This window comes from Tyto alba, unplaced genomic scaffold (genome assembly GCF_018691265.1).
Source record: "Tyto alba isolate M040663 unplaced genomic scaffold, T.alba_DEE_v4.0 Super-Scaffold_16, whole genome shotgun sequence".
Lineage (NCBI taxonomy): Eukaryota > Metazoa > Chordata > Aves > Strigiformes > Tytonidae > Tyto > Tyto alba.
This window is the reverse complement of record NW_024881278.1, coordinates 22,590,238-22,613,195: the sequence shown is the minus strand read 5'-3', so window position 1 is coordinate 22,613,195 and position 22,958 is coordinate 22,590,238. Positions and strand designations below refer to the sequence as shown.

The 22,958-nt window shown below is 38.1% G+C and overlaps 1 long non-coding RNA gene across 1 annotated transcript in view; it reads right to left on the bottom strand.

The window, feature by feature from the left end:
- Window positions 1–22,958, bottom strand: part of LOC116960830 — a 168,368-nt gene that overhangs the window by 43,421 nt on the left and 101,989 nt on the right. Inside the window, exon 2 of the long non-coding RNA XR_004406617.2 lies at window positions 4,149–4,276. This is a non-coding gene — a long non-coding RNA (uncharacterized LOC116960830). The remainder of the gene's footprint in view (window positions 1–4,148; window positions 4,277–22,958) is intronic.

Here is a 22,958-nt window from a genome sequence, read left to right as displayed (position 1 = left end):
TGTCCAGTGCTAATGACCAGGCTTTAATCAGTCCCCAGATCAACAGCTAAGAAAAGATACATACTAGAAAATATGAAATGCATCTTTCTGGTTCTCAGGAAGTACTATTCCAATTTTTGTTGTATTTTTCTTTAATAATATTCAGTACATACCAAACACACTTGTTTACTATCTCTATAATTAAGTTAGTGTTTTAATAGAAAACGCTGCTTTCGTGCCACATCAGGTTATGCTGACTAACAATTTTTTTTTTTTTTTAGCTATGTGTCTGTATGTACCCTTTTTCACTGAGAGAAACAGTATAGTAAATTTACTGGACTGTTACTAGTCTCCTAACAGCTACACAAACTACTACATTAGATGTCCATAATATCCAGGACATAGAGTTGTGTTCAAATCAGTCATCCCTTGTCATTATTGCTATTATTTGTTATTAGCAGCAATAATATTGTTATTACCAGCAATGTGCTAGGTCTGGTAATACTGCTAACAGTGTCAGCCCTGTCCCACATTTATGAAGCCTTCTGAGTTTCAATTTTACTAAAACTCCTAGGTCACACAGAGTAGGTAATGACAGACATACCACTTGCTAAATACTTTCAAACCAGAGGTGTGGAAGCCAAGTGAGGATATGAAAAGATACTATTTAATGAGAATTACAAAAAAAAAAAAAAAAAAAAAAAAAAGAAGAGAAGGGAAACCCTTTGTTTCTTTCTCTTTTTTTTTTTTTTTTTTTTTTCCCCTTTCTGTTTTTTTTCTTTTGGTTTCTTTGGGTATTATTTCCTGTAGGACAGGCACAGAGTAGGATTTTACTCAGTAGGGACAGAATAATATCTACCCTTTGTTATTGCCCCTCACTGTCTCGGGGCAGCATAGATGAACTGAGTCTTTAAATGGGATGTGAATAGATAGACCAATATGCCACATATAAATGAGAGGGACTGCATACACATGGTTTCTCTGAAATTAGATTCTTCTGGGTAGTAAGGATATATGATTACGGATATAGACAGAAAGAAAATTGGACAGTAACTTGAAGACTGCAAGCGAACTAATGGAATACTTTTCTGATTAAACTGTATTTCAGCCTGGTTTATCTGGTTTCTATGGCAAGTTATAGGATGAATCTCTAATTTTTCATCAAAACTTTATTGGGGGTGTGTCATTATTTGACTCATCTAATATTTCAGTATTGTCTACTGGAAAATGAAATTGTCTATATTCAAATGATGGAATGAAATTCAGAGTTCAGGGGCTCTGATTTGGCTTGCCTTTTAATAGTGTCAGCAGGCAGAGAAAGCTTTTTATCAGGATTGCTACACAGTCACAAGAAATTATTTGCTTTAACCTCAAAATATTTTGTAGCTAGAAATTTTCTTTTCAGCCAGACTTCTGTAATTCTACAACTGAGTTATAGTTGCCTTTGTAAAATAAGAAACATTTATTAAATGAGCCAGACATTAATCTAGAGGCATTTTATGCAAAAATTTACATAGAAAATAGTGATTTGAGATTGTAAACATTTCTCCCTCCTATGCCCATTCTGTTGTGTCAATTAATGTGGTCATTGCCCTTCAAGCCAACTCTGAGAAAGACCAGAGCAAAACCAGGCTGCAGTAAAAGATATTCTGCAAGGATGCTGGGCACATGAGTCATGTGTTAGAGCTCCAAAATCTTTCTTAATGTACTGCAGATGTTACTGGGCTTTGACTCTTTTTAGCTATGTTTTCACTCACTATTTAGATGGCCACTGTGTTACAGTGTTGCCAAGGCAGATTTTGCATCAGCTTAAAATGAGAATTAATTATATTAGTTCATACAGAAGTAACTTAAAAGACTGAAAGGTTCAAAATATTAGTTGCAGGCCTTCTGTCCTGAAATCAGTAGCTAAACCAACAGACAAGGCACAGTTCATCCACCTTAGCAAACAGTTTTTATTTCTGCACTGAAATTGTCGCTACTGGTTAACCCACTGAGATTTTTTGTTGGAAGAAAAAAACTGTTACAACTGGGGTCTCCAGAGTCAGTCACAAAACAGATGTTCCAGAGAGCCTGAAAAACAGTAGCTTCAAGTAAAGGCTCAAAAATGCTTCACTTCCCTTGTCCTCAAGCCTTTCCAGTCTGAGAAAACTGTCTACTTACTATATAATTTCTACTTATATTTGTATTTTTTTTGATTCAGCTCTTGGCCTTCATAATAATGTTGTCCTTAGGAGGAGTAGGGGACTGAATACTTGTGAGCTCGACGGGCAGAAAATATTGGGTCAAAGATTTTACCAAACACTGCTCTTGCTCTCAGTGTTAGATATAAGTGTGACTGGATTTTGCCTGCAACTGCAAACACAGTCAAAAATCTTAAACTTGAGTTAAACAGAACCTTTTACTTATTTAACATGCCAGGACACTGCTGATGTTCAAACTTGTATCACCATTCTTTTGTACTGCCAAGCAGTTCCCATAGGTTATATCTGCTATTGCCTAAATCAGGCTTGTTTGACAGGAACTAATTCAAACATAGATAACCTGAGCAAACACTGAACGGAGCGTTAGAAAACATCCAGAAAAAAAGAAGCTGCTGGAAGTTTATTGCCACTAATCCTGTCAATAAAATAGGCTATTGGGCTCATTCGTCTGAATATGTAATTTTTCTTAAAAGAGAGAGCAGTGGATAGGGAGAAAGTGACTCCCTGGCATGGAGGAACATCCTAGTGAACACATGTTCCTCGGAAGCATTTGGCTTTTAGCATTAATTGGGATATCCTTCAGAGAATGACACAGATGTCAGACTTGGGGCCTGATGCACCACAAGCTCTGCCTTCAGCTTTATCCAATTAAAATAGTAATGTTTTACCTACAACCCAGCTGTTTTTGTGTGAATGGCTGTACAAACTGCAAAGCAGGAAATCATGCCCTGATATTATAAATAGAAACAAAGTACTCTTCAAGCCAACAACAAATAAGGACCTAATCTTACATATTGTAACATTCCTTGTTCAATAAGAAATTCAGAACATAATCTGTACTAATAAAGAAATTAGAGAGCTCCAACAGTCCAAATCTGTCTATGTTATGCATATGAGAGAGAGACTGTGTATATCATACACATAGGCTATAAATATATTCTGCAAACTATTTGCAGGCCAGCCCTCAATCTTCTGTAATATATGAAAGTTAGATCAGTGTTAATTCAATGGCTAAAACTGTGTTGGAATTGAAAATCTCAGGCTTTCCAACATTTATATGCCTTGGACATGTAAGTTCACCACAGTACTAGAGCTGAAAGAAATACTAGTACCAGAGTGTTTTATGTCAAATCTCGAACCACTAATACAAAAGAGTGTAATTTATCAGATCCAAAGGAGAACACTATCTGACAGTGTCCAAAGTACTACTATTCATTACATATCTAAAGGCTACTGATCAATAGACAGCACTATGCTCTTTCATTCAATAGGTTCAAGCTTAACTGATTTTCATGGCTTCTTGAATGCTTTTATGACTAACAAGGCATGATCCACATAGTGCTTTGTCGCTGATTTGCACATAATCTAATAAAGTGACAGTAATAAATCACAAGTATCATTAATAAATCATCAGCAAACAAAGCAGCACACTGGAAATGTGGAAAATGCACAGATATTCCTCCAACTACTTTGGTGAGTAAACAAGCTAAACACACAGTATTAGTTAAGAGCTGCAAGTTCAATTCATAGTAAATATATACATCTGAGCTGTCAGACATTTTCTACTGTAGTTGGCAAACACTGCTTCTATGTTTCTTCAGGGCAGGTTCATTGACAAGAAGAAAAAAAAAAAAAAAAGAGCCGAAAGAAAAGAAAACTCAAATTGAGCAAACAAATGCTTGGAACACAAGAATATAATCCAGTTTGGTGATGCTTATATGCTGTTAGAATTTTATGCATATTTACTTTATCATTTTGTACCTCACAATTATCTACAGTAGCTAAAAGTGTCAGTGGTGCCACTTCAAAGAGTAGTGCCCCTAGGAACAAGATCTTTGAGATTTAATCTAGCCACAGCATGGTTAAGGTTATCACAGTGTCTCTTTAAATCTAGAGTCTAGTTGGCATAAATCCATGAAAAGCACACATACCTTCAAGTGTGAAATTCAGGATTAATTTACTTACCCTTCAGGTGTGGATTTAATGAAAGCTGGGCATTTAACATGGCAACAAGCTTCCACAGACTTCACAGAAAAATCCAGCTCCAAGACACATACAGCAGATGCAAAGCAGTCATTTTGACTCCATCATCACTACAAAAAATGTATATGCTTAGCAAGTATTTACCTGAGGTGGAATCCTAGGAACACAAATTTGTAACTGTCACACAAGATAGCTAGTTGGGGTTGATGCTAGACCTCGGTAGCAGTTTCTTCTACACTGAATAGAAAGGCAAATTAGTTTTGGAACATTTTGAATTAAAAGCCAAAAGGTTTAAGTTGTTTCTTTCACTTTTAGTTCCTAAATTTAATATAGAAGTGGTAAAATTACAAGAGGAAGTCAGTTTCCCTGGAATTTTTGCCCTGACCAAAAATTTTGGTAAATACCACAAGAAAGCTTTTTCTTATATTTTAAATTCACCGTTTTAAGGATTTACTTGTTCTGATTAAAGGATCATCTGAATTCTTGAACATGAATGTTAATCAAATTTCAATTAAAATCTTTAGGTGCTTTTCAACGACTTCTCTGGTGATCCTTGAGCAAATAAATGTTTGTGTCAGTGCCTTGAAAGAAAATACATAATTACAGCCAAAACTAAAACAATCTTTCCTCTCTCTCAACCTCAGAAACAAAAGTTTGATTCAATACTAATAGCCATGGAAAAGAAACCAATAAGGTAGTGTCTAATACCAGAGTGAAGAAGGATTTCCCTCTGAAGACTAGAGAAGGACTAGACCTGGGTTACAGCAAAGTGAACCAGTATTATGGATGGTTATTTACAGGTAAAACTCCCAGATTCTGAGGTAAACCATACCCTTTTCATCTGTTCTTGAGAAATACAAGTCCTTAATAAATACACTATTTTCTCCTTTAAAGTGGTGAGGAAAATGGGCAAGGCAGGACCGAGGAGCTGAGGGTGGCAAGGAAGCCATCGAGCTGCAGGTAGGAGAGGAAGAGTGAGGTGGGTTCCCCAGCAAGAACCACCAGCACGCCAGAAAGCCCCGCTCCTCTCTGCACAGCCACCAGCCTTCCCGGGGCAGCCTGAAACGGGGGCCAACGTCCCCAGCAGCTACCACATCCAAATGTCCAGATCTAGGAGTTTTAAATGGATGTCTGCAGAGCTCTCCTTAGAATGCTGAAATGAGAAGACAGCAGTGGGAGAGGGGCTTAGCCCTCCCTGGAAATTGCTGTGGGTAAAATGTGGAACATGGGGCCATGGCAGCAGTTCCCACAGCCATGAACTGGACCTCAGCATCTCTATGTTTATTTAAGGAAAGCAAAACACTTTCAACAATTTAATATGGTTCTACATACTATTAATTTTACTAAAATTAATTAGTGGACAAAAATGAACTTTTTCTTGAGAGAAAATTTAATTTATATGAAAAAGAACAAAGAATTCTCAATTAAAAAAAGAAGAGACCTTAAGGAAGTTAGTGTTAACAAAACAAATCTGAGCCTTAAAACAATGAAGTGTGGCCATCACTCTCTCCTCTTCTTGTACATGTGGCAGTTATTTTTGATCCCGAGATTACTGCTTACTTTAAATGTGACTGTGCCTTTTGGGCAGAGATGGCCTTGGGGGCCAGATACTCAGCTGAACCACAGACAGATACACATGAAAGTGGATTTTTATTTATAAAACTGCTAAAATGTCTGATAACTTTTGAAGGTAGAGTTAGGTTGCCCACTGACATTTGTCCTGCATGTAATTCATATATAATCATTTGTTTTAAAGTATTGTCCTTCATTAGTTTAATTATTCACTTAAGTGACAGAATTACTGCCCTTTTAAATACTTATTCTCATATCTGTGTTACAGTAAAGAGCCCCCAGAATTTTAGTGCTTGCCTTCTCAGGACAAACTCCTTCACAAATACCTTTGATTGCAGTTAAGTTTACTGATGTTCATCTCTCCTTTTTCTTATCCTCATACTCTTGACCCTTTCCTTTTAACAAAGGTTTAAAATAGAAGATGCCTTTGCCCTCACCACTCTAAGACAGCCCTTCCCAACATCTTCCAGGCAGGCCCAAAATATAAAAAGAAACTAACTTTTTCCTCCTGTGCAAAAGACAATATAGGAGCGAGATCTAATTTAAGCCATAGCATCTCATTTCCCTGACTTGGTTTTAATATTGCCCTTTGATTTTCCCTCCCAAGGTGCTTGCTTACAACATCCCCCTGATGCCCACGCCATTGCCCAGTGAGCAGGAGCTTTGCCACTGAAGAGAGAAAAGGCTCAGACCCAGAAGATGTGGCGCAGAGATACGGCGCTGCCCACGTTGATCTCCCGCGCGTGCCCCACCATCCAGCGTGACGTGATGCTTGCTTTGCTCTAGGGGTGAAGCTCGCCCTATACAGAGGGGCCCCCACAAGGTTTGCGATGCCATTTAACCTCATGGTTATGTCGGGGAGGGAGGGAACGGCGGAGGACCTTGGAGGATCAGCAGCGCAGCCAAGCCCCCTGACCCCCCCACCCCATGACACTGCGGTGCTCGGTGGCGTCTGCTCTGGCTCCAATTAGGTCAGTGTGGAGGGGGATCTGAGAGGAGGTTACGGGACGGTCTGCTGGACGCACTCTCCTGTGGCTATGCTGGAAAATAATTCCCACATACGGGGTACAGATGGGCCACAGCCCCCTTTTCCAGGCTGCAGCCTGCAAATAAACTTTGTAGCAGCTGGGAGGGGAACCACCAGAGCCTCATATGCTCTAATGGGTTCTGTGCTTCTGCATATGGGAGTATTTACTCCCCTCGCTAACCCATGCAAATCCTTCAGTAAAGTCCTATAAACAAAACTGTGAATATAATTTTGAATGAGAAACTTGCCACCAGGGAAAACAGCAGTCAGGAAAAATACAACATACCTTTTTTTTTTTCTCCAAGAAGGGTGTTTTGGTGTTTTTTCATAGATTAAGACCAGATCTTGACGGTTTGAGCAAGCAGGCAAACTTCTGACCTTTTTACACATAATACCCCCTCCCCACCCCAGTACTGGTCCCTAACCTGTACTAAAATATCCACGCGGAACATGCAGCCTGTAAGCGAAGCCGGCCCCATAGCCAGGTGTGGATGTTTGTCAGCACAGCATGGACTGGACACGTCCATCTCCAAGACCTCATGCCCTGTTCTCGATTCAATAAAATAGTTGAATGTGTGATTAGCTTTATGTTTTCAGGAACTGGCCCTCAACAGGACCAAAATCAAACATTTACATGAATGCTTTTCTGGATCAGTCCCACAGAGCTCAGTACTTGCTGGTTTGAGATAACAGTGTGCACCAAAAAAAGTTTGAGGCCAAGAGCAAGGACTTGTTAAAGCAAATCATGATTTTCACAGCTCCATACAGAGTTCAAAGTTAGGGGAATCTGCACGATTTCTTTTAGTTTAGCCAAATGAAATCAAGTTGAAGAAAGCTTCCTACTTCCCCACCTGCAGCCAAATGCAATCTGGCTGCCATTTTTGCTAGTGAAATAAATTTAGTGAGGTAAACATGATGACTTATTTTCAGAGGCTTGTGTGCTCAGTAATCTTTGAACTTGAAGTTAAATGGGGAATGCAAAAAATGATCTACCCAGTACCTGAATTATATTTGAGAAATCATTTTTAGACAAACTGACTGCACTGTAGCCAGGGTCTCTAATAATATGTATGAGCAGCAAGATATATCCGTGCACATGTCTGCAGATATGAACAGGTGGGGACAGAAAACTGGTTTGATGCTGCACTGTCAGCCTTTCTGTGAGAAATTACTTTTTTCTTCTGAATGCATTCAATTCTTGGCAACAACCAGCACATGGATAGATTTTATGTGGCTTGTACATGGATGTCAAAAAGATCTCACTTCAGTTTTTTACTCAAGTAAGTAGACAAACCCACAAGCATCATCTTTCTACTGTTCTAGATTAATGCAATAGCCTTAACTTCGACTTCATTTCTTTTTTCTAGATGTAAATGTAGTAAAGAGGTTACCGATAGAAATGTTGAGAGAATAGTAGACAGAATCCATTTCTTTTCATTCTGTTGATTTTCTCAGAATCAATTTATTGATTTTCTCATAAAATAATGAATAACACTAAATTTGAGATATTTAATCAAGCAGCAGTCTAATACTCTCCCTGACCATTATGATGCTGCTGGAAAAATCACATCACAGACAACATTAATTCTGGCCATTTTCTCTTTTAGCATTAAAATAAGAAGATAAAAAAAAATAATAATTTTTATAGAATTTCTCAGTGGTCTATATAATAAAACAAAAGTGATGATCTGACTTTTTGTTTGGTAGTTTGGAAAAGTTAGACAAAAGAATAGGAAAGGATGAAACAAAAACCAACTCCCTTCCCAAATCAAACAAATACAGAAAAAAACAACAAGAAAAGCAAAACATATTGAGGTAGTACAAAATCTAGGGCCAGGCAGCTGCCTCTGATCCCTAAGACTTTTGTTTTTCTTTTCTAGGTTAGTTTTAAAACCCATTTGGGGTTTGCTATGTATATGGGCCAGTGTCTGTGAGGATGCCAGTGAAATATGAAAAGGGCTGAGGAACAAGCTGTTTGAAGCCGTAACTTCTGAGTTCTTTTCTGCTTGCTTTGGCTTTTGGAGCTGTGGTAGGTGTTTCCCATTTTTAGCCTTCACACCTTTATTATGTTTGGGTTGCATGTTAGAAATATTCCAGATGCTGCGGATGGAGACTTCCTCTTGGCCCAAGGAAGAAAAGGTTTCAGTCTCCTATGGATTTCCCCCCTCTTACTGTTCAGGAGACTTCACCTACTGTTACATGGGCTGAGATTTGTGGTGCTGGTGTTGACGCTTCCACTGGCTGCCATAGTCTAGAACCAGTGACCCACGAGCTCAAGACTTCTGAGCCTTCTTGAACAACAAAAAAATGAACTGGTAAAGGCTTTCAAACTTGATGGATGACAAAAGCTGATCTTTTAATTTAGATCTATAGAACTACCCTTCTCCTGACCACCGCCACTGGAAAGTCAAAGGTAACTAATGCTCTGCAAAATGGGTCCATGATTTGGCCCTTCCTTAGGCTCCAGGTGTGTCCCATGTGGCTCTGTGAGGGACTCTGCTCCACCTACACCAGGAAAACCTGCCACCGGCAGACCCCACTGCCTGTCCTCATCACTCCAGTGCAAGAGTCTAATTGTAACACACTTCAACACAAAATTTTCTCACCAGCTCTCATTCACTGAAGACCTTTCAATTTGCATTTTAAAATGTTACTCATTAAAACTGTGCACAGAAAATAGTCTGAAGCAGTGACCATACCAATGCTAGACTTCTTACCTGCAAACATGAGCTTAAAAACAGAGGGAAAAGAGTCTGGTTTATGGTGGCTGCCTGCATCTGATAGCTTGCCGTCTGGTTGAGACTGATGCACCTTGTCAATACAGAGATTGGTCCCCCCCAGAAAGACAAAGTATCCAGTATAATTAGGATTGTTTATAACCCTTTGCAGCCATACAAAGCATCGTAAGGCCTGATAACCTCAGCTGTCCATTTGTTCTGTAAAATACACCATAGTAAGGGTAAACACTACAAGTGCTGGAAGTGAAGGTTAGAATTGCAGAATGATTTAGGGAAGTTGGTGCCCACACTGTCCCTGCTGTGCTTGACGGGGACCTCCTCAGAAAGGGTTGCTGTTGGTGTCCACATTACACTTTCAGACACACATTATTTGATTCAAACATTTTCTCTTGGCCCTCATTATACCCATCCTTGGCTAAAAAACCCTTGAATGATATTTAAAAAATGGGAAAAAAAGACATTACCACTCTATCCCCATCCTGTAGCCCTAACTGGCATGATTGCCCCATGTTTGCTTGTCTCTGATGTAAGGTAGCAACATGTGTTAATTAAATACCACTATCTCTTGCTTCTTTCCCACATTTTCCTGTTTCCTGTCTTTAGATCTCCTTCCATCTCCTGTTTTTATTTGGTTTTATATCTATTTATTTTCTCTTTCACTTCTGCCTATGATTATTTTTCCATCTCTTTGTTATTCCCTTTTTAACCTTTCTTCATAATCTTCTCTTTATTGCTACTTCATATTACCTGCCCATCAGCTCTTTAACCCTGCCCTTTCCTTTCATTTTCCCTTTCTCTCATTCCTCCTTTTTCTCTCTGACTTTTAAAATGGCCCTATCTGTTTCACACTTTCCTGTTTTCTCTTTCTGTTCTCACTAATACATTTTAGAAAATAGTATTTCACTCTCAACTTCTTCCCTTTTTCTCTGTGGCAGACTAGGTTAAACTCCTGTTCTTTTTCTGGAAAAAAGGAGTCAAAAGTTAGTGGAAAGATGAAGAATGTAGAGATGACACATTGATGAAAAATACTAGGTTACCTCACTATTCATGTAGATATTGTCTAACACAGGTTTTTGCAAAAGCCATCTGTCTAACATAATAATTCTTGTGTTTATTTTCACCTTTTATTTTCAAGGCAGTCAGCAGCTATTTCTTAAAGGATCCTAAAAACACCTTATAATTCATACAGATAGAACAATGGTGTTTTCTCTGGGGTGTTTCCTGCCATTTCAATTATAAATGAAGACTGAAGTTGGAAGCACCATTTGTAGAATACAGTTATCTAGAGTGAAAGTTTGTTTAGGACAGTGATTAACTCTTAAGTACTCTTCATGGGAATTATGAACTAAGTTAGTTATGATTTATAGATATTTTCCTTCCTAAATACAACAGTAAATTGTTTCTGTGACTGTTACAAACTCCAGAATACAAGAGAAGGCACAGAATCATGAACACATCTTTGGTATGTTTTTTTTCTCCCTCTTTCACAATATCAAGACATTTTGGCTTTGTGCGATTGTCTTCAATAACATTTCACCAGTACTTGCATTTTGAGCAAGGATGAGTAATCTCCAAAGGTTTTAACATATGGTAACATTAGCACTGCAAAAGTGACAAGCCATTTCCATGCAATCTGCTTTCTTGAAAGAATTCTAGTTCACCTCAGGCATCAGAGAAGATAATGCAAGAAGCTGCAGTTCCCACAGGACCTTGTCACTCTGGGGCACTTATAAGCCCATCTCCTTATGGTAACTGTCTTTTCTTTCCAAAGCAATACCTCCTTGTAGTGTTTCACCTGAGTTTCACTGAGGAAGCATGCTAAAAGTAACCATGGAAATTCAATAGCTTTACAATGCTGCTCAAAGCAGAGACCACCAAGGGCAGTTTTGTCTGGTTTAGTAGTGCTGGCTTGTAAAATCACAGCCATTTACCAAACCAACTGTTAAACCCACAGACAGCAAATTCTGCTCTGCATTACACTGCCTTCCTTAGCAGGTGTTGTGCTGCCTGTGCTTGGCATGAAAAATGCCATCGCCATCTCTTCCACTTGTTTAAAGCCTGTAAGAATCAAACCACATGTGAATGTGCTCATGGGGGAAAGAGGACAGACTAACATGCAGGGTCCCCGTTCCTCACTTGCATCCATGTCTTCTGGCCCCACGCTTGGAAACAGTTGGTAGGTCTTGGGCAGCAGCACTCCCAAACAAACCAAGGTGTTTGAAAGCTGCAGAGAGACTGGAGACAAGAATATTTTGAACTGGCCTGTTCACCTGTTGCCCATGAGTGCAACCAATAACAAAACATTTTTAGGGATTATTCAGCTCCCACTGACCTCCCAGCATTGACATTAACTTGTCTGAGACCAGAATTTAACATTAGTTTACAAATATGTAATAACTCAACTCCTCCCTCCTTCTTCTCTTCACCAAAATATTCATCTAATCGCAGTACTTGACAGATTGCAATTAGAAGTGCAGTTATAATACAAATCCACAGGCACCTGACTTTGGGAAATAGAAAATTTTCACTGAAATAATTTCAGAAGCATAAGACAGAGTAAAATGATTATCAGTTCTCCCATATGCTCTTGTTTAGGCAGGTTAGAAATGCAATATCATTGTGAAGTTTTCCACAGGAACTCATAACACTAGATTTGAGATCAGACTTGCTTTTCTAGTTGATAGACATTTGTCTTTTAATTTTTACCCTCTGATGTGTGTTACCAACTGATACATGAAATATTTCCAATTAATTTTCTTTTAATCTACATATCTCCTAGAAGTAAGTTCAGATCAAATACGGTGTTGAGGCACAGCAATGTAATAAAGCATTGCCAAGCATAATAATCTGTCTTTCAAGGTACAGTTTTCTTTAGCGATTTTTCTGCAGCCAAGAACAAAATTAAAAGAATGGGAGGAAGACAGAGAGAAGGAATTAGTACATTTGACTCAAATATAAACAACCCACAAAATATGTTACTAATCAGGCAAATTCTCAACATCTTACTTATCATCTTGGGCCAGACTGCATGTGGCTTCTCCCCAGATGTGCAGGGTGGAGAGGAAGCTGTTCTAGGACTACACACAATGGTAATTCTTTGAGGACATACAAATGGGACCTAAGAACCATCCCAGCAAAGGCTGTGACTCTCAGCATGCTGCATTATGCACAGCAAATAATTAGATTGTGGTACTCACTGACACTGTATGCTGTAGAGACAACAAAAGTGGATTCAGAGAAGGATTAGACAATTTGGCAACAATAGATCTATTACCGGTTATTACTTATAATGGTCAAGACAAATCTATTTCAGAAATTCCCTCAATTACTGACACAATCTGGAAGGAAACTCCAGGGAGGAAACATAGTTATATGGTCTGGTCTTAAATTTTGTCCAAAGTTCCATGCAATATCAGCAAGAAGACACAGGGACAGATGGGCTTTTGGTCCAACATAGCTCTGTGTCCAAGTAGAAGAAATCAATTTTGTTTGTTAATTGCCACCCTTTACTCGCTGCCATTTTAGATTGCACTCTCTTCTTGCTCTGGGTGTGGGAAAGGTTTTGCTATCAGTATGGGATTATCAGTTCCCTATCAGTTAGCTATCAAACTTTATTGTACACGGACCAGATTCTTTGATGGAGGCAACAGAGCTATAGCAGCAGAGAATCTGAGATAATAGTGATATATGCAGGTTGGACACACACTTTTTTTTTTTTTTGAGATACCAACGTACGTGACTTTATTTAAAAATTCCTGAATGTTTTTCCTCCTAAATTTAAAGAAATAAAGTTACTGGACAGCACCAGTTTTAAGTTGCCAACATTGAAGGGACTGAAAGCTTTTGCAGAAGCTCTTAAAAGTTTATGTTGTTCCCCATTATAACTGCTAATACTACATGATTGGCTTGTTAATATAGCTAACTCACCAGCAGCATTCACATTAATTTTCACCTTTTACTATGTAATGGTAGTGCTATTTATTAGCCAGACAGACCATTTTTAGTAATGTTATAGGAACAGAGTGTGCATTACACAACAGAACTAGGTTACACCTGCAGCTGACCATTTCTATATTTATGGCTGTCTGACATCTGTAATGAATGGCGAATGGAAAATATTTGTTTTTTCTTTGGCTTAGTAATTATTTTTTTCATGTTTTAAAAATAAAAGTGAAGTGAAATACCTGGCATTAATTAGGGGTTTTAAATATCTGCAAGTCTCTTGCCAAGTTGCCCTGGAGAAACAGAACAGATCCTTAGGGCAGTGCACAGGAAAGAAATCGTTAGCCAACTTCAACTTTCACTGGAAAACTTGACTGGAAAAGCCCAGATTACATTACAGTTCAATTTGTAATCACATCCAGCCCCTTTCACTTCAAGTCTCAAGTACTTCAGCCCTTCGTTGTATGGGTATAACTTTAAGATGGGGAATTTACATGTATTCCTAACAGATGATCAAATGTTTTGCAAACTTTGTAACAATCTGGTGGACTTCAAAGCCGAATGAAGTTAGGTAATTCATGCTATAACATTTCATCTCAAAGATGTCTTCTAATTATTATTAACATGCAGAGCCTTGTTTTTCTCCTCTCTCCCTCCCACCAATCATGCAATAGTTTTAGTCACCATACAAAGAAATCCTTTGAAAAACAAATGAAATTCAGGCTGAAACTCTTTCAAGTCCATAGTACAAAATTCTTATCACTCAGAGATTTGAGAACTTCTGTTTAATTACAGCAATATTTATGTAGCAAGTACTGATAGTCTTGAATTAAAAGACAAAATGATAAAGAATAAGGTTTTTTTAAAAAAAAAATCAGATTAGATTGCCTGCAGCACACTCAAATATAAAGGAAATACATATTTAGATACACTTTTTGGAACATGTAACAATCAGAGCCAAAGCAGCCATTGGAAACTAGGCTGGAGACATGTACAGTGAGTAGCCTGAGAACAACGAACCTATCACACGGACCATGGTCTACTTCTGATTTGGAATTTGAAAATTTCATTTTATCTAAAGGAATCCTTGATCAAGTTCAAAGAAATTGATGCCCAGATTTTAAGGAAAAATCACAATGACTCAATTTGCTTGATATTCTTTTCTTATATTTAGTCAATGACTAAAATGACTATCAAAATTTGGTGTGTAGGCTCTTCTCTGCTCCATGGGAGGGGAAAATCTCACTGTGAAGAAAATCCATAGTGAACATGGCTTTCATGAGGAGAAATGCAAAACCTTTTTTATAAAGAACTCTGTTCATTCTGTGGCACTACCTTTGGTCAGCTGCAGATAAATGTATTTCAGGGAAGCCAGAAGGAAGTTTCTCCATCATGCTGGAGAGAATCCAAAACACTTGAATTGAATATAATTTCACATTAGCTCTCCAGTATCAGCTTTTAAAATGAATCTTCCAAATATCTGTGTTTGGTTTCACTATTTGAAACTACTGAGATATATTCCTCCCAGAAGCAAAACTAGGGGGATTTCCCATTCCCACATTCTTCTGCTATTCAGCAAAGAGCTTTGTAACCTGCTGACAGGGCATATATCACCCTCTGTATAGATGCAGGTACTACGGAGATGATAGGTTAATTTAACCATTAGAGTCTTTCAATCACACAGTGATTTAAAAATATGTGAAATGAAACAGAACAGAACAAAATCTAACTACAAATCCAGATTAATCGCTTCTCACAGTGAACATTGTGTTTGTCTTCATGATCTTCATTTTAATGAAAGACATTAACTGACAATACCTTAAATGGATTTTAATTTCAGCTGTTCATAATCTGCATTTTTAATGGATGTTTTAGTGTGCACCTTCATCTGAAGGATTTTATTATTCTAATGCATGGGAAAAGTATCACTTTCCATCAGCTTCCTTTTCAAAACATCACATATATGTTTCTCTTTGGTGTGTCTGCAGCGTGGTATGGGAATTTGATAGACAAGGTATTAGCAAGGTTAATCATAATTTAATGAATGGAAACTCTGCCTTCAGCTCATCCTGATGGGTTTGGTAGTAGGGGTGGTTCTTTTGTTACTTCTTTTTGTTGTTATTGTTGAGGACATTCTTGTGGGTGCAATTAAATTGGTGCCAAATTACCTGAAATAATTTGTGGTTATTAAACAAATCAGTCTCTGATGTGGAAAGTGCATCATCCCCTGTCATCCTGGAGGCTTGGTGTTTGTTTTGTTTGGTTTTGGGTTGTTTTGTTTTGTTTTGTTTTGTTTTTTCACAAAACATTGTAGTAACTGATCTCCGACAATGATGATTTGTGTATGTTGCTTCTTGGGTGGTAGAAGAAAAGACTAAACCATGTCAGCTGGCATGTCTCATTATAACCAAACAAAAACAATCTCATGACTTATAAAAGCTCTTTAAGGTGGCATCACTTGCAAGGTTAACTATAGTGGTTGATAAAAAAGACAAGGTGGAAACTATCATCCTATTTCCCTGACACTGAACAATGTAAAAGTAATGTGTTTGCTAAACCTGATTCTCTATTGGGTATTTATTTCTATTTACCTTATTTCTAGAACTGGACTTCTAAAATTGCTAATAATTACTATTTTTTATTTTACTGGAACATGAAACATTTGCAACTTCACTATCTTTGCATTTAGGTGTTTGACCAACTGTTTTTTTTTGTAACATAGAAAGGGCTCATTTGTCCAAAAGCGTGTGTTTTTATAAATGCAGAGTTGAACTAATAAATTACACTACCCCTTTCTTACAAAAACTGCCTTTCTTGGTCTTTCAGTGTGTAAGGATTCTGTATCTGTAGTCATAAGTATTCTTCATCAGTTATGTGTGACAGTTGCTTATGGTTCCTACTGCTTAGACTTTTGAGGTTGTTTAGCTATCAGATTTCTTATTCCTGAGGGTCTTACCACTTCCAATGTATTCAACTGGAGGAATTCTATACTCACCAATTTACATTAGTTAGGGCAAACTGAGGAGTGTCTACATGGGCCAGTCATCCTATATATCAGCACTCATGTCTTTTCTCATTTGTATTGGTCTGAGCCACAAGTAACTTGACCAATATCAAATGGCATGAAGTCAATATAAAACTGACATAAATGAGAGAAGAACCAAAAGCCTGTGTTATCCTGTGGTATTTCTGGGACAACTCCATTAACATTAGTTATCCGAATCAGGTTTACACTAGTGCAAAAGAGAATTTAAATAATGCCCCACTCTAACACATCTGACTGCTTGAGAAAATGAACTGGAAAATCCCAGCTAGTCTGTCAGATTTTTTTGACATTTCCCATAGGAAGTATCCATTTAAACACAGTCAATACCTTTCCTAGACACTTGTCAATCTGTTTGGCCAAACAACATTTACACAGTCAGCAAATTAAGATGTAAAAGAAGCTAATCAGGACCTCTCCAGGTACTTTCTTTCCACAAACAATGTACAATGCTTAATTTCCTACCAGGAAATTATAGCGTCTACTGAGATTTCAAGATCTGATTAGTTTCAGAGGCTTGGGTTTTTTAAAAACCTGTAATTCAAAATAAAGATATAAACATTACAGACACCCTATGCCTGAAATCTGGAGAAACCTGGTTACTGCAGCCCCTTTGGGGAAAGAATGGGACCCTTTAGATTTTTACTGATAAGGTATGAATAACATTCTCATAAAGCTCAAAGATTGCCCAGATATACACATTTAAAATAATTATGGTAATTAAATAGAGTTGCAAGCAGCTATAGCTCCAGGCAACACCAGTTAAATGTAAAGAGAAAACATCTTCTGCATATGTTTGTGATTTATGTAATTACATGCTTCTACAAGCTACACACCATTCACTGGCAAACAGCCATCTCTTCTTTCATTACAATTTAGACACAGCAAGTAACATACTTCATCTGTTTGAAAAGCTCCACTTAATAATGCCACCGAGGATGTATACAACAACACTGGGGAGTGAATGTGAAAAAATTAAATGTCATTTGGTTGTGCATGTTAAAAATAGCCTTTGTGGGCCTGTTTCTGACGTAAATCACGAATGACTCCATTTTAGACAACTAAATTACACCTTATGTCGGTGAGAAATGAATAAAACCCAAGGTGTGTTTCATGTATGAGATTATGTGTTTGCTCTTGAGAATAACTGTTTTTCTGAAAGTAGTAATTTTTGAAAATTAATCTGCACCAGGCCATTTTGAGGCAAGTCCTTACCAAATCTAGTGAGAGGAGAGCAAATTGAAATGTTACCTCAACTAAAATGGATTCAAAACTCAAGAACCCTCCCTAATGCACAGGCTTCACTCTGACAACAGCACAGACAAAGGATTTCCCTAATATTTCTGAGATCCGGCCTCTGGACTACCCTCACACACCCGCTAGAAACTTTTAGTCAAGCTTCAATTAACATTTTCAAGGAGTTTAAAAAGAAAATTAAAAGAAAAGGTATATATCTTTTTCACATTTCATCAGACTTTCGTATTTCTTACCACTCACAGTCACACCATAGTCCATAGGGTTACTTGTCAAGCACATTTTTCTTCAGAATAAAAGGCATCAGACTCTTGTTCTTTTGTATACAATATTTCTTCAGCTAAACTAGTTACACCAGACACAACTGATTCTGCAGTTCTCTGTAATGCCTAGTTTATTTGTCTGCATGAAAGGGATACATTAACTACAAGACATTGTCCTGGTAGAACAATGGGAGTGCAAGTGGGAGCAAATATGTTTGATTACTAGAAATGTAAAAAACCTGTTGTTCCTGTAAAATTGCATACAATTGATAATAAATATGATATTCTGTTTATGCAGTTGCTTTTTCATTTAGATGTGCAATTGTGTCTTGAGATATTTCACATTTTAAATCACCTAAAATGTCAAAGTTGTTATTATGGAAAAGATTTCTAAGTATAAGTATGCTCTACAGCCCATGAAATAGTGTCTAGGTACATAGTTAAGAGATACACTATACTCTATACATGAAATTTAATGTATACATACTCTATACTATAGTGTGATATATGAGACCAAGATATTTCTACTGAGCTAGAAAATATACAAGGAGTAAGTCATGAATATTTGTCCCTTCCACAGCTTTTTCATTCCAATGACAATATGCTATTATTTGTAACATACTTTCTGGCTCTTCACTGTATCTGTAAAGGATTGCTGATTATGATCTGTTATATTTTTTTTATTTCATTCTCTGTCCCCAGCTGACTGCTGGAAGTGAGGAAGTTTAATGCTTAGGGCATTGAAAAGCAGGGTCTCTGTCCCCCTTGAAAGATGGCGATCTGAACCCAGTTCTGTTCTCACCATTAAACTCCAAAACAGCTCTATAGAGTCAATCTGCCCCTTCCACTCATGCAATAAAAAGTTACTGTTCTACAAAGTATAGCATCTTTAACAGAGAATAACATGAAAATTTCCCCACGCAATCATCAGTAATCTCCGGATTAGGATATTTACCTATCATGGGAAGAACTAAGACTCAGTACTTGTTCCAAAACACCCTGACCCAAGACCTGCATCTGAATCTTGCATATACTGGGACCAGGCACTTCTAACTAGAATATACACATTACCATGGGAGGAAGAACAAAACAAAACCAAAGAAACAAACAAAACCCCAACACACAAGACAAAACCACCTTTAGATAAGGTAATTTGTTAATAGATTTTCTTATTCCTGGGTCTCTTAGATACTTTCCCATATCTGGACTAATTTGGAGGGAAAAGATCCAGTCTGAAGGTGATGCTTCCTCTCTTTTTTCAGCCAACAGTTGGATGCACAGCAGCTCTGAGGGCAAAGCAGAAAGAGATGCAATAACCTGGCCTCAGACAGAACTTGTTTTAGGAAGATGCTGAAAGCTCTGCAAATGCAGCAGTGGAGGGGTGTGCTGTGGCTTACGAGCCACAGGCCATCTGACAACCCCAAAACTGGACTGATATAAACTTTTACTTGAAGTGCTCAGGATCAGCTATAGGCATAGGTGTCACTGTTAGAGTCGTGTCCCTGTCCTATGATGGACTTAGAAAGTTAAGATAAGAAGCAAATTGAACTACACCATTCTGCACATTTTAGATCAAAATCATAAACTATAAGTGAGACGTCCCAAGGCTAAACCATTTGGTAGCAAGAGTTTTTTTATCTCTATATGTTTGTGCAGTACAATCACAGCTGTAGTCTGTGATGGACCTCTTAGGACACTGATACAATAAAAGAATAAATGAAGATCACAACAGATTTAATCATCGTCAAGTCTGTTACATGTATGCTTGTAGTGTTTGTGCTCATTACCTGCTAGCCCACAAAATGTGATCTGTTACTTAAAGTTTCTGGCACCCTGTAAGGGCTCAGATGTACCAGCAGTACCAGCTGTTCCCTGTTGCACTGCAAGACACTGTTCATGCTAGAAGGACAGAAGGATGTAGTGCACCCAGAAGTCATGGCAGCACTATTCAGCACAGTCATATCATGTCTGCAAATTGCCACCTTAAAACCTATAGAAAAAGAAGAATCGAGGATGAGACTCTCAAAAATAATAAGAGAATTAGGAATTTAATAAGATTTATATGTTTAACACTCTTAAGCCCTTATGAAAGTCATAGCTAGAAACAGGAATAAAGTTTTGTGGCACCTTTCTCCAGATTTGTCAGAGAAAATGGTGAAGAAAATGACGTCAGAGAAAATGGACAGGTCAAAGCCTCCATGAATAGTCTGGGTACTTCCTAACAAATGTAGCCACCTCTATGTTCAACTCAAGGGGAAGTTTCTGGATGAGGAGATTGGAGCCTGTAAGGTGAAGTAACACACTCAGTGTGTCTCACTTGAAATCCAACTTGCAAGCGTTGACCAGCAAAGCCTCTCAAGACCAGAGCTCACAGACACCAAGTGACTTGTTTTTTTAGTAGAGACCACTTGTTTCTGGATTTTGACTCCAGGAGAGAATAAGGGTCTCTCAACCTTGAGGGCACATTGCCATAGTTTTGTCCCTGTTGTGGCAAGAAAAAGGCAGTACTTTTCTTTTTCTCTTTGACTTTGGTCTGCTATACCTTTTTACCAAATCTCTGGGGATCTGAGTAATCAAGGACTTTTTGTAAATTAAGAAAGTAGATAAATAGAGGCTTTTAAAAAGGCATTTCCACATCATTTTTTCTAAGGGAAAGCAGGTGTTTGGCTCAAAGGGACTTGTTCTCTTGATAGCACAGTAGGAGAGTAAACCTGCATTGTCCCCTAAAGCAAAAATAACTTCAGAAAACATGAGAACTGAGCCCTTGGTGAGGAGGTGAAATGGGTGTCCACCCCCTTGAACTAATTTATAACACTGAAGATGTCAAGTGACAAGTTGAATGAAGAAATGATTTGTGGCTGAGAAAAGCTGTGCAGAGATCCCAGAGGCTTGGCCAAAGGCAACTGCATCTCCATAGAAGTGATCAACTGCCAAACTAAAGAGTACTGTTAAGAATCTCATCTGGGAAAAGGGGAAGAAGCTGCATTTTCCAACTGGGGACCCAGTTATCCATAGCCTTTGCCAGATTGTTCGGCCAGGAAGAAAGCATGCCAAGCATTTAGCCTATTCACTGGGTGCCCTTTGGAAAGACACATAAATCTTAAGGAGAGGTTTCAGTACTTCAAATATATCACAAAGAAAATAGTATTAGCAGTCCAACTTTAGAAAGCATGCAACAAATGGGCTTCTAGCTCTTCAGGCACTTGCCACAAAATGAAATTTTACACAGAGGTTGTTTAAAACTTGTACCCATGTGCTTACTTATCTACAAAGCTTCTTTGCCTTCTTCTTCGAATAACCCTAGTTTGCATGATTAGAGCTTGCAATTCTCATGGCAGAGGCAAGGTCATAGTCAGTTTATACAACTTAAATCAAGCATGCCAGCTCACACATTCCAGTTTAGACTAGTGGTTACCACTTGCAGTGAGATCACCACATGTGGGGCCAGATCCACAGAGCACACAATTAGGCAGCTACACTGCTTTATGTCAGTAGTGGATCAGCCTGTTGGGTCAAGGCTGTGTGACACTTTGTGTCATCCACATGCCCTCCTGCAATTAGAAAAGCAAACAGGTATTGCAACACAGCACAGAAACAGCCTGCAATACAGGTTGCAAGGTGTGGGCAAAAGATGTCAGTAGTGATATAAAATTGGCAGTTGTGTGATGTGGTGATTCTCTATCTATTGCAAAAAATAAATTAACAAGTTAATATACCAAAGTTAAGGATCTAACCATTCCGGTTTACAGGGCTATAATTCAGCCTGGGGTAACATGTTGCACACCAGAGGAATTTAGCCTTTGACCTGATTAGATGCTAGAATCATCCAGTTCCATGCTATGTGTGAAACTTCACACAGCTCTAATTATTGAAGCCCTGAAGAAAAAGGCCAGAGGTGCTACAGAGCTGGCAGGTGTTTAAAAAAGTCAGAGGTATCGGCTCCTTATATTACTCTCTGCCTCTTGAGAAACAATAGTTCAGAAATCACATACACTTTCATGGGAAGACATTCTAAATATTAAAGACAGAGGAAAGAGAGAGATTTTATGTCTGAATCCTATCTGTGACTATGAAAATCCCCCCTTTATCTAGAGTTAACAAAGCTCTTCAGAACCTAATGAAACAGATATTAACTACGATATTTGGATAATTACTCACAAAGATCTTGCTATTGCTGTTGAGAGCAGTTTGTTTCCTAATGAAGTTGAACAATAGTGCACACAAAAAGGTAATTAATATGAATGCTAGTGCAGGAATGAAAGAAAAACTGAGTTAAATGAAATCATATCAAGAAACACCAAGAAATCTCCATACAAAAATGCTGAACATCTCATACCACTGTATTGGTACTACATGACTAGAGAATAACAAATGTAGTCCCTGTATTTCAGAATGGGAAAAGAGTGATCGGAGCAGTCACAGAACCCATCCTGGGCTGTTGCTCAATAACATACAAGAACCTAGGAGGAAGTAGTAAGGTTAAGGTAAAGACCATTCAAAACAAAAGAAAAACAGAATAAAACACACCTGAGGTATGCCAAATGTATGTTACACAGTACTACATGAAGGAGGAAATTATCTGGCTCTCAGAAAATCGTTGGATATGCTTCCAAATGAAGAAATTAGTTTAGTATGGAAAAGGTGAATATAAGTACCGGCATTTCAATAGGCAGAGCAAACTAAATGACAACTGATCTTATCAAAAAAATAACTGAAGGACTGGAAGGTTATTAGACAGGCACCTATAAAAAATTACTCTGGAGAAGGATGTATTTAATACTTCCATTAATGACTTTGGTAACAAGCAATAGAAGTGCTTTAATGAAAGATAGTGATCACATGAAGCAGGGGAACCCTGTCCATGCTGAGGAAGACAGTATTTTAACTGAATTCAGCCGCATAGACTGCAATGCTATATCAGCAAGAGAAAAACAGAATTTCTCTTATGGAGAC